General features: G+C 41.2%; 1 protein-coding gene across 1 annotated transcript in view; it reads left to right on the top strand.

Annotated features, from left to right (window-relative positions):
* SGPP2 (sphingosine-1-phosphate phosphatase 2) overlaps window positions 1-17,566 on the top strand; it is a 117,621-nt gene that overhangs the window by 1,703 nt on the left and 98,352 nt on the right. The window lies entirely within an intron of this gene.

Below are 17,566 nucleotides of genomic sequence, written 5' to 3'. Positions count from 1 at the left end.
TTTAGATGAGTTTGAGAGCCCCCTTTCCCCTTCCCCTTTCCTCTCGCGTTGTCTTTAAAATGGGGCAAAGGGAAGGAATAAGAACCAGTCTCCATCCTGAAATGCTGTTTGGCGTTTTCTGTGCACACACGCTTTATACCCACAGGCAGATGCACGGGCAGCTCTCTGTTGCTCTCTCCTCAAGGGTCTACTCTGTCTCCCTAATTCAGGAAGCTGGCGAAGAGCGCATTTTCCCCTTAGTGTTTCTCAAACTGTTTTAAACATTACCCTTAGTCATGTAACTTTCAATTCTGGAAAAGGACCATCTTGCCCTTTAAAAGCGAGATGAGCAGATTTTCTTGTAGAGAGGTGTTATCTTGCCACCTGAAGACCCTGATCATTCAGTGAACCAAACGGAAGGGTCGCCCCCTTTCCATCCTACACACGACCTCACTCACTATCTATCATGTAAAAGTAAGAGAGCTAAAAATTCACGATAAGAAATCACCACATTGGTGTGTGATGGGGAAAAAATGAGAGCACTTGATAAATAATGGGTTAATGTTTTTAAAGGTGGGTTGGTGTCAAGTGACTTGGAAAGATTAATACTTTGCAAGTACAGGTGGAGTTGCCAAAAGAAAACAATTGCATACCTGCCCCGTATAATTGATAAGACCTTAAGGGGACAGCTGACAAAACTTCTCTCCAACAGCTACTCTTCCCCTTGGCCTCTGGCCTTTGCCTGGCCTGTGGCCTGTGCCTCCCTGAGCTCCCTGTCCTTCTTTCTCTAAATAAACTCCCATTCATCCTTCAGTTTCAAAGGTCAATTCCTCAGGAGACACTTTCACTCACCTTCCAGTCTCCCTCCTCCTTTTATGGGTTCTCTTTGCTCCTGTGTTTCTTCACAGCAGTTATCACACTGTGCAGGCACACCTTTGTGCAGATATCTGATTATTGGCCACCTCTTCCAGTGAATGATAAGCTCTAAGAATGCAGGCAACTTGTCTAGCTTGCTTAGTATTTTCTCCTCATGGCCCGGCATGTGGGAGCTCAGTGAATTTTGTAAACTAATGAGTGTGGATGGCAATATAAAATTGCGCTTTAAAAGCAAAACAAGCAGATATTCTTGCAGAGACGTGTCTTGCTGCTTGAACAACCCGGGCATTCGGTGAGGCCAATGGTGGGGTTTCCCCCTTCCCATCTAACACCCTTCACTCACTATATCGTGAAAAAGAGGGAGCTAAGAATTCAAGATAAGAAATTGAGGATTTTTAAAAACTGAAGTGTAAATATTGAAAATCAAATTTTTCCACATAACTTAGAAGTCAGGCAGCACCAGGGTATTGATTTAAGACACTTCAAACAATAGTGAAGTTGTTTTCTTCAACAATCGAAGTTGTTCTTAGATTGCAACAAATCTAATCTTTCTCACCTCCCATGTTTTCTGTATTTCTTGTACTGCTTAAAGCAGGGACAAGTAGGGAAATGACTAAGTGAGGGCTTCCATTACACATTTTTGTTAACACCACACGCCACTAGCTTCAAGATTAACTACACGTTTACAAACCAGGTCTGGGCTGGGCTTGCACAAAGCTGTCATTGAATAAATCAGACTGGCCCTCATAGATTTCCCAGTAGCCATGCATGTCACAGACAGAAAAGGTTTGCGTCCTAAAGAGTTGAATGCTTTGTTGAGGGCTTTCCAGATATCACACGGTCAGATCGGTGACTTAAGTCTAAACTTTTTTCGACCGTGCACACCTTCCAGGGAAACAATCCGAGGCTTCATTCTATCTGTCTCATTGGGAAGGTGTGAGGTGTTAGGACTGGTTGGGGGCAGGGTAGAGACTGGATGGAAAGAGAAACTATTGGTTTTGGTTTACAAGTGTAACTGGTTTGCAAGGGTAACCAGAGGAGGACGTTCTTGGCAGTCACCAGGAGAAAGAGACAGGGGTCCTAGGACCCAGCTAGGAGGGCAGAGGCCGGTCTCGGAATTATGTTTATTTGTTCTGGGATAAAGCCAACCTTGAATACAATGGTATTTTGATTTCTATTATCTTCGCTCACTCAACACCATTGCATTAAGTTAGATTTTGTAGTGCCTTTCCCATTGTTATGTTAGACCGTGGTTAATCTTTCCAAACTGTACTGTGCTCAATAAATACTTTTGGATAACTATTTGCTCAGACATAGTTCTAAACTTGGATTGGGGAAGGGATCAAAATTAGGTTATTTTTAGAAGTCTTTTTGCACTCCCCGTTTTCCTCTTGAAACATTTGGGGTGCTCCAAGTCTGTCAATCTACAAAACCCCACCCTTGATTTTATGGGTTTGCTTAAGTGCAAAGGACCAGGAATCAAAAGACCAGGATCTAGGTCTGTCTGCCCTGGGATCATTCTGAACTTCTCTGGGCCTCTGTTGTCCCACCTGCAAAGTGAGCAGAGTAGAATAGAACCGTGGGTTTCCAACTGTGGCTGTACATTACAGTCAGTTAGAGGGGCTTTAAAAACAAAACAAACAAAAAAACCGATGTCCAGGATCCAGGTCAGAAGTGGGACCCCAGAGAAGCTGGCAAACAGAAGGGGGAAGCTCTGAATTCTCTTCCCCTGGGATCCACCACCTTAGTGTGTTCAGGACAAGGTGGTGATGGCTGGAAGCAGAGGTCATGGTGGCTGTGGATGTCTGGGCTTGATTATATCTAAACTGGCCGACAGATCAGTCTTCAAGTGTTGATTATCTTCAGATGGGTGCTCAGGTAGGAAATGACAAAATAAGCCACTTTGAAAAGGTACATTTGATCTTTTTCTAGTTGCAGATATTGTTCAGATGAGAAAACTTGGAAAAAATACAAAGGAAAAGTTAAATCCATGCCCATTATACCACTGCCCAAAGATAATCACTCGGTAAATATTCAACCTGATTTTTTTTTTTTTTTTTGCGGTACGCGGGCCTCTCACTGTTGTGGCCTCTCCCGTGGCGGAGCACAGGCTCTGGACGCGCAGGCTCAGCGGCCATGGCTCACGGGCCCAGCCCCTCCGCGGCATGTGGGATCTTCCCGGACCGGGGCACGAACCCGTGTCCCCTGCATCGGCAGGCGGACTCTCAACCACTGTGCCACCAGGGAAGCCCCCCTGCCTATTTTTAAATTGGGTTGTTTGGTTTTTCGCTCTTGAGTTGTATTCTTAATATATTTTTGAAATTAACCTCTCTTATCAGATATATGATTTGCAATTATTTTCTCTCATTTAGTTAGGTTGCCTTTTCATTTTATTGATGAATTTCCTTTGCTGTGAAGAAGGCTTTTAGTTTGATGTAGTCCAGCTTGTTTATTTTTGCTTTCGCTGCCTCGACTTTGGGTGTCAAATCCAAAAATCATGGCCAAGACTGATGTCAGTCTTTGATTGCTTTCTTAATTTAAATTTCCAGACTTGTAATTGCTGGGTAGAAATATGCCTATATTTTGGCTTTTTATAGGTGTTACCAACTTGTCCCACAGAAAGGGTGGAGGGATACGTAACTAGGAGTGCAGGTTTTCCTATACCCTCACCAATCTTAGGTATTAACATTCTCTTTAATCTTTGGAGAAAATAGGCCACTTCTGCTTCTATCTCATCTTTGCTTCCTTTATTTCCAGCTAACATTTATTGATCAGCTACTGGGTTTCTGAGACCGTCCTCAGCCTTAAAGATACAAAGATAAATAAGATTTAGTTCCTGCCCTGGGAAAGCCACCAAGAAAATGGTGCAATGCAACCAGTGCTAGAGTATAGAAGAAGAAATACGTGGTCAGGGAGACAGTAGCAGGAGTAATGGTGATCCCTAGGGGAGCCCATGACATCTTGAGTCAAGTACGAGGCAAGTAGATGAAAATGTGAGAATCTCTTTTCTTTACATGGAAATCTCATGTAATAAAACATAAAGACACGTTATTATTTTTGATGAATAGTGACAAGTTCAACTTGGGTATCATAAGAGTCCCAGCAGGAGACAGATGGCCTACTGATAAGGGGTCATTGAAACCCTTAAAAATGGTTAAAGTGGCAAATTCTGTGTTATGAATATTTTACCTCAATTTACCAAAGAAAAAGAGAAGAAAGAAAAAACGATATAACGTAGGTTCTACTCTACTTCAGGGAGAGAAAGCATAACTTCCCTCTCCTTAAGTGTGAGCTGCACACAGTGACTTCCTTCTAAAGAGTACAATATGGAAAGAGCCCCTACATTTTACAATGTAGGAACCTGATGGACACTACCTCAGCCAGGTGATCAAGGCTGACGTCATCAGTGATAAGTCACGATGATGGATGTGTTCTTGGTTTGTGTTGAAATGATATACTCTTGACACATGTTGAAAATGTCACTTCACCTCTGTGGTCTTCTTCCCCCAAACCCAAACCCTTATTCTAATCATGAGAAAGAAATCAGACAAATCCCATTTGAGGGGCATTCTACAAAAAACCTGTACTCTTCAACACTGTCAAGGTCATCAATCACGAGGAAAGTCTGAGGAACTGTCACAGCCAAGAGGAACCTAAGGAGATATGACTACTAAGTGTAATTGTGGAGTCCTGGATGGGCCCCTAGAACAGAAAAAAAGGACATTCAGTAAAAACTAAGGAAGTCTGAAAAGAATATGGACCTTGGTTAAAAATAACCCGTTAGTATTGTAACCAGTGAATCATACTAATAAGACGTTAAAGATCAGGAAACGGGCTGCAGAGTATATGGGAAGAATGTGGAATACGTGGGAACTCTCTATACTATGTTCTGAATTTCTCTCTAAATTGGGAATTCCCTGGCAGTCCAGCGTTAGGACTCAAGGTTAGTCGGTGCTTAGGACTCCTCACTTGCACTGCAAGGGGCACAGGTTCAATCCCCACTCGGGGGAACTGAGATCCCACAAGCCATGCAGCATGGCCAAAAATAATTAAATAAATAAATAGAAGAAAATAAATTTTTCTGTAAATTGAAAACTGTTCTAAAAAAATAAAAGTCTATTTAAAATTTTTTAAAAGGGGGTGGGGTAATTGAAGGAAGTTCAAAGGTGGGATCATTTACAAAGATGTAGGCAGGGCTGGAAAAAAATCAGCACGGGAGGATGAAGTGTCCTGGAACAGGCAACTTCAGCCTAGAAAGGCAAGGGGAGAGGATAGCGTCTGGTAACCCCAGACCCAAGGAGAGCTTAGCTGTCAGAGAGAGGCCCCTGACTGGAGCTGAGGCCTTTAGTAGAGAAGGAGCCACAGCCAGGCGGGAGGAGAGGGGGAAATACATCTCACACTTCTTCTCTGTGTGCCCTCTCATATCCTGCCAATACCTCTCCTCGTCCAAATTCAACCAGAAGCCAGGGAGCTTGGGCTGATGCAATCCGAGAAGGTCGGCCTCCCTGGAGAAACATGGAGAGTGGATCTGGAAGGACGAATGGAGAATATCCAGCATGCATTGTGTAAGGAAACTGGTGAGGTTAGGTTGGATAGAGTGTTGAGCTAGAGCCAGAGTTTCAGGCTAAACCCTTAGTGTGGCTTCCTGCAGAACTTGGACTTCATCCTATAGACAGGGGGATGGCAAATCAATTTCATCCCATGTGCCAAATCAGAATTTTCAACTCAGGCGCGGTGCTGAGAAAGGTTCTCGGGTGTCAGTGTGCTTAATCGGAAAGAGTGTGGGATTGAATGGCAATGCCTCTGTGGGGCACTGAGGGACTTGGTGCTAAAGCATTTAAGAAATGGCCATGTTGGGCTTCCCTGGTGGCGCAGTGGTTGAGAGTCCGCCTGCCGATGCGGGAAACACGGGTTCGTGCCCCGGTCCGGGAAGATCCCACGTGCCGCGGAGCGGCTGGGCCCGTGAGCCATGGCCGCTGAGCCTGCGCGTCCGGAGCCTGTGCTCCGCAACGGGAGAGGCCACAACAGTGAGAGGCCCGCGTACCGCAAAAAAAAAAAAAAAAAAAAAGAAATGGCGATGTTATATTCAAACAACAGCAAATATGGAATTAATGTTAAATCAAGCCTTAGTATCTGTTTTGGGTTCTTGGTGATACTTTGAGTGTCTCCTGCGCCTGTAAATGCCTTAGGAGGAAAGAGACCACAAATGGTTTCTTAAGATGTAGGTTGCCATGTTTTGAATCAGGGGACCCCATCATTATGGCTACAAGCTGACTGGATCAGGGGTCAGCCCTTGAGTCAAAAGCAGCCTCTTTAGGCTGGTCAGCATCTTATGAAATGGCCTTGCACGGGAACTTCACCTAATTGGGATACTGCGTAATGGAGAGTGACTAATGGAACCAATCAGATTGCTCCCTTAGGGACTCTGAATGGAAGATCCAGACCTCAGACGTAGAGACATAAATGGTAGAGTCGTGATGGACTTCAGAGAGAAAAAGGAGGTCATAAACAGAAGCCTTGAGACAGAAAAAGCAGTAACAAGGCAGATGTCCACAGTAGAGACGAGGGCAGAAAGCCTGCACCAGTGGGTGGTAAAAGCAGCAGGAAAAACTCCACGTGGAGAAAGAAGCCAAGTCTTGAGTGAGACTCCCCTTCGGAGGGGGGAGGTGCTAGAGGACTGCTGACTTTGAGCTGGAATGGCACACGGTGAGGCTCACACCGCTGCAGGTGTATTTCCTTACTTCTGAGGATGACTTTACAGCTCCTCTCACTGGAGGGGACCTGAGTGGCTCTCCACTTGCAACCAGAACATGCTGGTCTCTAGTGCTCCGAAGACTTGCACATAATTGGAATTAAATCATTAGTTCTAGCATTTTTGTGAAGCTGGGAATGGGGGGGGGGGCGCTGTGAGGGAGGGACCAGGGTCCTCTTCCTCACCTGTGCATCCCCAGTCTAACATATGCTTGGAACATATTAACCTGTCAACAGGTACTTAACGATCCCTGTTGAATGAAGCATGTAAGGGTGTGCTAAACTCAACATTTTCTTTCTTGGCAGAAATGTGGCCGCCTGCCCTCTCCTGTCAGAACTGGGGTCATTTTACCCCTGACCACTTTACCTGGCTGTGTCTTTCTTTAGCTTAATGGCTTTTTTTTCAGTGTAAGCTCTGTCCTTTTTACCAGGAAACTGATGAAGGTTTTGATTAATGAATAACTTTTTTATTGGTTTGCTGTCTTCTGTTGGACACCGTGAAGGGAGTTCAGGTATTGCTAAAAATTGATGACGGTGAAACACCTGTCAACCTTTAAAATGTGATTAGATAACTGCTTTTTTTAGGAAGGCGTTGACAGCCAAGTCTAATCTAATTTTACCTTTCTTATAATTGAGGTGTTGAAATTTTCCAATTTTAAAAGCACTTTCACCTCTGTGGGTATAGTTAATGATTAAATCCTCTGTTGTCCTGATAAGAATTATGTCTCGAGCACAGGCATTCTTCTTACATTTTATTTGGCATACAATTTTCCTGGGAGAAAATACTGTCAGTGTCTCCTGGCAACACATATAGAAGGCTCCTATCTGTGTTAGAAAACTATGGAAATCCTAAAATTGGGGCATCCACTGGTCTTTACAATTCTGCTTGCCTGGTGAGATACTTTCTGCATATTAAGAAAACGAGATACGGAAAAATCCGGTCAAGACTGATTCACATTTTTTTCCTCTCACTCTTGCTTCAAACTGTGTGGGCTAATTAGCAAACTGTTTTGAAAACAAAGAAAAAATCCTCAGGCATGGGCCAGGGTGGATGGGAGGGAGATGAGTGAACCACCAGAGATCTTGAGGGCGCGGTTAGGAATCTTGGGAAGGGGAGTAATGGTTTCCTCAAACTATTTTGAAATATTACCTCTAGTCCTCCAAATGCTTTTGGCAGTTTTATACCTCTTTGTTTAATAAAACAAGATGAAACGATCCAAAACAAAACACTGGGTTCATACTTGCTTTTGTTAATGCCATGTATTTGTAATCATGCCTCCAGGAGAAATGTCCTCTGTCATCTCCGGGTACGTTTTGATTTTTCCAAGTGGCAAAAACTTTGTTCTCATAGAATTTTATGGGAAACAGCTCCTCAAAGCAGGAACTCCTCTGAGTGGAGGAAGAGTTGATGATGGTGAGAAGAGGGCTCCTGGGGGTAAAATGTTGGCAGCTGAGAGACCGGGGCTTAATTGGTGTGGAAAGGGCATAGGTGAACTTTTTTTTTTTTTGCAGTTAAAAAAAAAATCATCCCCTCTTGATAGGTGACTTAAAAGGTAGCCGTGAAATAGAACATCAAAGACATTGTTAAAAGCGTGACAAGTTAAAGGAGGCTGTGTTAGAAATTCGTTGGTTTTCTTCTCCTTTCTGAATTTTGATTGTTTGATTTTTTTTTCAACTAGGAAGGTGTCCAATACTTTGGAATTAATTTTTATGCTTTTCTACTATTAAAGGAATGCATGTTTATGTTAGAAATAGTGGAAGACACCGAAAAGTATACAGAAGAAAACAAAATCCTGTCATAATTTTGCAACCCAGAGAAAAATATTAAAGTTTTAGAGTATTGTTTCCTTTTCTCTCTATGAAAATATAGAATATTTAAGTTGTCAACATCCTATGCACGTATAATACTGGGATCAACATTGGTCACTCATATCGTGAGCATTTCCCCACATAACCGAACATTCTTTAATTATATGATTTAATAGTTGTATTATAGTTTATCATACGATTGTAACTTAATTTTTTTAAGCATTTCCTAAAGTATGTATTTTGTTGTTTCATTGTTTATCTTTTACTTCAACTGGAGTTTAAATATTTAATTGCTTCCTGAGAACTGGAAGAGAAGCATATTTCAGAGCTCTTCACGCTAACTACCAAATTGCTTTTTGGAAAATGTATCTCAATTATTGTTCTGAACAGCAATGCAAGACTGCTAGCCCGTTGTCAGCATTCTTTATCTTCTTGTTGTCCATTTTCTTTTTCTTTATTATAACTTCAGTATAATAAGTGCAGAGATATTAAATGTACAACCTGATAAATTTGACTGTATGTCTAGATCCCGGTAACTATTGCCCAGGTAGAGATATAGTGCAGTTCCAGAAACTCAACAAGCTCCCTCAGGCCGCTTCTGCCAGTTGATACCACTCTAACCCCCAGTAACTGCTCTTTTCCCTCCGTCACCATAGCATAGTTTCACCTCTTCTTGAACTTCACATAAATGAGTCATATAGGATGTACATTTTTCATGCCCTGCAGCGTCCATTGCACAAACATAATTTATTTATCAATTCTACTGTTTATGGACACTTAGGTTTTTATGAATAAAGGACAGCATCAAGTATTTTCTTTAAAACATTCTTATTTTTAACTTTCATTTTGAAATAAAACTTTAAAAAGTTTGCAAAAATAGTACAAACAATTCCTATGTACTCTTGACCAATATTCTCCTAATGTTAACATCATATATAACCACGGTATAATTATCAAAATGTAGACACAGTATGTGATCTGTGGGCCTTATTCAGTTTTTATGAATTGACCTACTAGTCTCCTTTTGCCATTCTAGGAGCTAACGTAGAACCATAAATTGCATTTAGTTGGTATTGTCTCTTTAGTCCAACCTGGAAGTTCTTCAGTCTTTCTTTGCCTTTCTTGACCTTGACTCTTGAAGGGTCCAGGCCAGTTATTTTGTATAATATTCCTCAGTCTGGGTTTGTCTGATGTTTTCTCATGATATTCAGGTTCTGTATTTTTAGCTGGAATACCACAAGAAAAATATTGTATCTTTCTTAGTGGGTCAAACCAGGAGACACACAATGTCGATTTGCTCCATTCCCAGCAATTTTAACTTTATACACCTTTAAAGGTGTTTAAGTGGTGTCTTTCAGGTAAATGTTTTCCTCTTTGTAATTAATATGTATCTTATAGGCTGGTATTCTGAGGCATTATAAATATCTTGTTTCTCTGTATATCTTCGTCCTCTAATTTTGTCATCCATTTAAAAAAATAATCTGCCAAATTAATAGCAAAATGAACACACCTCATTATTTTAATTTTGTATTTCTTTTATCTCTAATGAGGATGAGTGTTTTCCTTTTGTTTAGCAGATACTTGTATTATTCTTTTCGTGAATGGTCATATACTGTATCGACTTTTCCGCTGTGACTTCAATGGGGGAGGTTTTTCTTACTGACTTTTGATGGTCTTCTCAGTTTATCCATTGTGCACCAAAATCTTCCATTGTACATCAGTTAACATAAGCTCACAACTAATGGATTTCTAGTTTTTCCTTGTAACGAGAAAACGAGAAAACGTTTGGAGCCTGCGGGAGAGAAGGATGATAAGGGAGAGTGATAGCTCCCTTCAAGGCTCTGTGGGTTTAGATACGTCATGCCTGGTCCCCTGTCCTTCTACCTGCTCCTTCCAGGTCAAGCCCATCATTTGCAGCCTGTGAAATGTTTGTGATACTTCAGTAGCCTCAGGCAGGGGCTGGAGATTCTGTAAGAGTTAAGGAAAGCATATATTCCCTAGCAACTCTGAACCAAGAAGGCAGTATATGCTTAGAGGACGTTACCCTCACTTTATGACATTATGACTGTGAAACAGAAAAATGAATTCGTTCTCTTGTGCATTTGCAGAGGGTGGCACACAATTCTGGAGTCCTCCCCGAGTCCTGCCTGCCGTGGGTCTCCCCCTTCTGGCATGGTCATTACAATACGCACATCCTCAAATAGAAGGAATGAAATGAATATTCCCAGTATTTATTCAGTGGTATATTCCTGCGTAAGCATTGCTTTTGGAGAGGGCCCAACATCCATTGATCCTTTAATTTTGCCTCCATCTCAGCCCATCTGAAGCCACAGTCATATTTTATTGTCCAAAAATTTTGACCCTGAAGGCCTTATCCGAAATTTCCCAACATGTTGAGTTATAAATGGTCTAACCCTGGTATTTTCATGCTTACTACCGCAGTACCATTGCAGGGATAGAAATGGGACTTCCCACACTCATCCCGAGGACTTCCCAGTATAGGCAGGTATACCTGCATAGATTATGGCGCCCATGTATTATAATGAAGCCCATAAAAACGATATCCTCTCTTAGGTTTAGAATGATTTATTTGGTGATCAGTACTTCCCCTCCTCTCCCCATGACTCACCCGACCCTCAGCCCAGTTGACTCACCAGGTAAATAATCTGTGATGGGAAAATGTTACTTTTGAAAAGAGAAACTCACTTGATCTTTAAAAGTTAGTACTAAACATACATTTACCGTGCAACCCACAATTGCAATCCTGGGCATGTATCACAGAGATACGAGATCTTCTTCACAAAAAAACTCGTACATGACTGTTCCCAGCAGCTTTATTTGTAGTAAGCCCCAAACTGGAAACAATCAGAATGTCCCTCAGCAGATGAGTGGCTCTGCAAACTGTGGTACATCCGTACCATGGAACACTCTTCAGCAATAAAAAGGAAGGAACGATTGATACACCCAACAACTTGGATGGATCCCAAGGGCATTAAGCTGAATGAAAAAGCCAATCTGAAAAGATCACATACTGTATAATTCCATTTATCTAACATTCCTGAGATGACACAGTTATAAAGATGGAAAACGGATTAGTGGTTGCCAGGGATTAAAAATGGGGGCATGACTATAAAAGGGTGTAACAAGGGATATCTTTGTGGTGATGGAATAGTTTTATAATTTGATGACAGTAGTCGCTAATAAGGCTACACATGTGGTAAGTTGTCCTAACACTATACACACACACACTGTACCAGTGTTAGATTCCTGGTTTTGATAAGTAATTATGTGAGGTATAATTATGTGAGATGTAACCATTGGGAGGAAATGGGTGAAGGCTATACAGTATCTCTCTCACTACCTTTGCTGATCCTTGTGAATCTACGTTTAAAAATCAATACTGCGGGGGCTTCCCTGGTGGCGCAGTGGTTGAGAGTCCGCCTGCCGATGCAGGGGACACGGGCTCGTGCCCCGGTCCGAGAAGATCCCACATGCCGCGGAGCGGCTGGGCCCGTGAGCTATGGCCGCTGAGCCTGCGCATCCGGAGCCTGTGCTCCGCAACGGGAGAGGCCACAGCGGTGAGAGGCCCGCGTACCGCAAAAAACACAAAAAAATAAAATAAAATAAATACTGCCTTATAAAAATTGGTCCTCACAGCTTCTACTGCAGGCACTGTGTGCACTGCAGGAAGCCCAGTGTGCAGAGTGCAGCAATGGGGAGAGTTTCCTCTGAGGCCCCTCTAGAGCCCGCCGTGCTGTCGTGTCGATTTCCAGGGCTGCGGGGGTTGACTGTAAACCTCCTGCTCACTGGCCTCAGCTACCTGCCCAGGGAAAGCACAGAGAAATGTTTGAGGGTCAAAAAGAAGCACATTTGCCCTTAACTTTCATTCGACTCACTTGTTTTATAACTGCAGGATTTTTGCATTAAAAAATATTTTGTTGTTTTCTGTTTCATTGTCACTTCAAATTGGTGTTGCAAGTAGGTCAAATTCACACATCAAGTCTTCACTCTCCCCTCAGTTGTCACTTTTTCTCTGTCTACAAACATGCTTAGAATCTTCAACTCCCTCCTTACCCATCGCAGAACATCTGCGTTCAGCCCTAGCATCCCTAGAGTCTGACATTCTTGTCTTTCTTGAACCAAGAGACATCTTAAAAGAGTCACCTGAGATCAACACTCCATTTCTACTATATCACTTTTTTTTACCCGGCGGCATGCTAAATGAGGACATTATCTCGCATAAAATATGATTTTTGAGGTTTACTTTGCCTATGTGTAATTTCATTGAGGATAGCTGACCAATTTCAAATTAAAAATTATAAAAGAGAGCATTCTCTCTGATATACATAAAAAGCAAAGGAGATTTCTCTTTATTTCAATTGTACTCCAGATGGCAGGGACCAAGGCAACGGCAAGGGAAGCTGAATAGACGCTCACAAACTCATGTTCTAATGGCTACTTTTCCTGGTCTCAAGGTCGACAACGTCCACTCCTCAAGTGGACCTCAACGTCCACTCCTCAAGTGGTAGACCTCCCTGCCCCTCTTCGTTAGATTTATGTTTTTCTCCTACATGTAGCTTTCATCACCAGGAAGTGTTTATCAAATATCTAATTGTAAAAGATTTTTTCAAATATGTTCTACAACGGGAAAACTTAATCACAATATCCAAAGCATATCCCCAAAGTTATTAAAATTCCATATATTTCTAGACATGGAAACACATGTATGATATATTGTTCAACCAAAAAAAAATCAAATATAAAATGTATTTATAATAGGACCGAATGTTTTAAACTGTATAAGCACGTATTTGAACAATTTTTTTTTTTAAAGGATCTGGAGTGATGAACCAAATCTTACCAGTGGTTCTTTCTGGATATTTGAAAATTTTATCTTATTCATTCTTTTCTGTATTTTCTGCATGGTTTCGTTTTGTTTACAATAGAAGGTAGTCGTTTTATATTTAGAGAAAATTAAAGGATTGTCATTTTATAGAAAAAATTCTCCTATGAGGATATGTTATACTTCTGAGGAATATTAGCTGCTAAGATTACTAACATTGTTCCATATAAGAATTTTTTAAAAATTACCATTGACATCTTTGTAACAAAATCCCAAATATCAGCTGTTTGGGTCATAATTCTTAACTTAGGGAATATTTATTAAATCCTATGAAGTACCCTGAAGCCTTCTTAAAGGTAACAATATAGCTCCCTCCATGTCTGTATAAAGGCCCCCTGTGAAATTACAGGACACCTTTTCCTGCTCTGTCCAAACAACCACATGAAATGCCAAGAGCTTAAAATACATAATGTTCTTCTGCATTATTGGGAATTTCTTAATGCAATGAAAGATTTTGGCCTCAAAAAGATCTCTTCTTTTCCTGGCCCAAAATGTATTATTAGAGAGCTCAGGAAAGTCTTAAGAAAAGTAGATGTTGTGTGTTACCACCCCACCTTTCATTCAGTTTTTGGCAAGTATTTTCTGTTGTTTCTTTACAAGCTATTTTGAAAGATCTCTTTTTACTGTTGTAGATACAAACAATTGCAAGTGGTTTTGCAGGCTCGTTAGTTACCTGATAGCAGTATCTTGGGCATGTTTTGTGTTGGATCTTGGTTCCACTTAATCTGATGACGGTGATTAAAGTAAAGCGATCCTGAAGTAGGATTCGATTGAGTGCATCACAACTACTGCTGCCAAATGTTCGATGTCTTCCTTAACTGGATAATAGAAGAATTTATCCATTTTTATTTTAAAATAAAACATAATGACTACTTTCAAAAATTAAATGAGCGATAGTTTTTTTAAAGTAATATTTTTCACTTTCCTAAAAAATATAAAATAATTTGTAGATGATATTAATTTTAACATAATTTTATTTGGAGTTGTATTAAATCTATGGGTTAATTTTGGGATAAGTGACATCTTTATGACACAAAGTCATCTTATCCCCCTAAACATGTTATATCTTTCCATTTACTTAACTGTTTTTGTATTTTTCAGTAGAGTTTTATAACTTTTTCCATAAGATCTTGCACCCCTTTTGCTAGATTTATTCCTAGATATCTTATATTTTTGTTAGTATTAAGGCAATGTTTTGAAATTGGTTTTCTGCTGATGTGTTGGAATGCAATTGAATCTGGTGTATTGATTTGGCAACCTTGCCAAATTTTTATTAATTCCAACAAAATGTCTCTCATTTCTTTGTGCTTGCTATGAAAACAATCAAAAATGGATTTTATTTCTTCCTTTTTGATTCCTATACCTTTCATTTGTTTATTTTTTTTTCTGCCTTACTGCACGGACAAGGACCTCCAGTATTATGTTGAGCAGAAGTAGTGATAGCACACATTCTTGTCTTGTTCTTGATTTTAAGGGAATGGTTTTAACATTTCACCATGGAGTATTATACTTGGAGTTTTCCCCTCCCTCTTAGAGCTTGTTTGCCAAGAAGTGTTCTCATGAATTTTGGCTAAATTGTGTTGAATTCTTTTTCTGTATCTATAATGAGAGGATCATATGTGGGTTTTTTTTTTTTTTTAATCTTATAAAAGGGTGAGTTAAAAGAGATTTTCTTTGTTGACCCAACCTTCCATTTATGGAATATATACTCAGTCTTTGGCATGATGTAATCAATAGCAGTATTCGCTACTTATAGCAGAAATTATAAAAATATTACCTAACAGACTTTTTGTACCAGTGTATTTTTAAAGTATCTTCCTCCAGCCCCTTCTCCCACCCTTTCTGGCTTTGTTGGGTGATGTTTTTCCTAAGCACAGAAAAAACACTGGACAACTTAATGGTGTAGTTCATCTTCATGTGTCTATGAATATTAGATACATGTCGTAAAATTTGCTTAGTTATGTAAATATTCTTGAGCATATGAAATATCCTGTTCCTAAGGTGTTAACTAAATGCTTTTCTCTTGGCTAAAAATCCAAAATGTTAAAAAAAAAAAGTTTCTTTTTGCAGTGTGTTTCTGGACTCGTATTTATGAATCCACTACAGCATAACGGAGTCACATTGGAAAGATATGACTCAGGGGGCCTCTAACTTCCTCCTTCCTCAGAACAGGGACTGTTTTATAGCTCAGTATTCTGAAGATTCTGACCAAAACCAGAACAAGAATCTGCAGATCAGTGAGCGTGGGGACTGAGTGAGTAAACCAGAAATCAGAGTGACCAAGTACTGAATCACAGGATTATACCAAGCAATGCCGCGGAAGGAATCGGCATATTTGCATGTAGTGACCTTTATAAGACACCCACACTTAAAAGAAAAATGACATTTTTAGTAGTTTCTCCCCTAAAAATTGTCACATATTAAAATTGAAAATATATCACCAGACAAGAACGGCAGCTGTCTTATGAAGTAGTGCACCATGAAATGAAAGATCTAGCTTTATCCTGTGAATCATTTTTTTTTAATTTGACCTTCTTTTATTACTGAAGAGAAGGATTTAGGAGGGGCCAGCATGGAGAGAAGGAGAAACAGTGACGTTCCTTCCGGCTCTCCTCCAGTCATTTCTTCTTCCTGGTAGTTTTTAGGTGATCTGTGTTACGCTAGGAGCAGGTATGGCCATAGTTTGTTCTCCCGTTTTTATCTTTTCAACCGTGGGTTTTGGTGTTGTTAACTTGGGTCGTGTGCTACAAGGATGTTGGTCGTGGTGAGCCCTTCGTGGCTGCCCTTGCTCCAGCAGAAAGCAGTGTGTTCCACGTCTGTGCTGTACTTTGCGGGGAGACAGTGTAAGGAATGGGCTAAGATGGCGTTTGGCTTCTTACGCTTCCAAACCCTGTGACCTTCGACAGATCACATAAGCTGTACCACCTTGGTTCCCTTATCTGTGAAACACTGAGGAGTGGGGAGAATAATCCCAGGTGCCTGCTAGAGTCCTGGGATGTAAATAAGATCCTCAGTGCTCGGAGTGCTGGACACATTGTGTCTGGCATCAAGCAAGCCCTCAAATGCTAACTATTTTCACCATGGTTTCTGCCGTCCCACCAGCACCAATGTATCTGCTCCAGCTCCTGATACTGCTAATGTCCTTACCTCTATTTTTATCCAATGGGCCTTTTCTGGAATGAATCTCACCTCCGACGGCAGGGCACGGGTGGTGGGGTGGGGGATGAGGAGCGTAGATACAAGCAGTGCAGATCCTTCTGTGCCTCTTCGGAATGGCTTCTACCCTACAATTTGGGTCAATCTTATGCTTTCGGTCGTTGCATTGAAATGTACTAACTTTTGCATTCCTTCCTTCTGATAGTTTGTGGCACCTAATCATTGGCCATAAAAATGCTTTCCCAGGTCCCGCTTCCCCTCATCTGAACCTGCTGAGTTATGGAAAGTGTATTTTAGAGTGTTTCTCGCTCTGAGGTAGCACTGTTAATGTTCAGCCAATACATATGAAGCACCTACTGACGTGCCAGACCCGGCGTCACCCTCTGAAGTCTCAGCAGGGTGTGCCTGCAGCTCGTCCTCTGGAAGAGCTCTCAGCCTGTCAGGGGAGACAGGGAGCAGATGAACACAGCTCAGAGGCGAAAGGACAGATTCTCAAAGATCATCAATGTTCAATTGAACAAGGTCTTCCTTTCTCAGATTCCCTCGTTCCCCGTAAGAAAACTCTAAGAGAACATTTCAATAGAAGATGCTTCTAAGATTTCTGATGGAACCATTTAAGAGGATTTGAAATGTACCAAATATAGACAGATGTAGGAGAGCTGACGTTTTCAGGTTTTAGAAAACAATAAATGTGGACATCATATGGGAAAAAATCCTTGGAGACTTTTTTATTACAGCATGTGACATGTAGGTTTCATGCTTAAGACTAGAATTTTCTAAGTTAAGAGAAGTTAAAAATGGGAAAAGAAGTGCGCATGAGTAATGAGATAAAGCTTCGAACATGTGGGTTTAATCCCTGGCCAAACCCCAGCGCAGGAGAGTGTTAACTATTCAGTGACCAGAAAAAGGAGGGTCTCTCATGATCCTCTTGTCCACTGACTATGTGCGGAGTTTTGAGAATAAGGCCACCCACCCTTATAGGGCCCCACGTGAGTCATGGTCATCCCATGCGTGGTGAAGATGGTAACTAACCTTCACTGTTGGCACCTGGCCTTGCCCGGGGTGGTGGCTCTCCTTTAACCACAAAGCAGC

The sequence above is a fragment of the Delphinus delphis genome, chromosome 7 (genome assembly GCF_949987515.2).
Source record: "Delphinus delphis chromosome 7, mDelDel1.2, whole genome shotgun sequence".
Taxonomy (NCBI): Eukaryota; Metazoa; Chordata; class Mammalia; order Artiodactyla; family Delphinidae; genus Delphinus; species Delphinus delphis.
The sequence above is the reverse complement of the archived record's forward strand: the minus strand, read 5'-3'. Positions and strand labels throughout refer to the sequence as shown.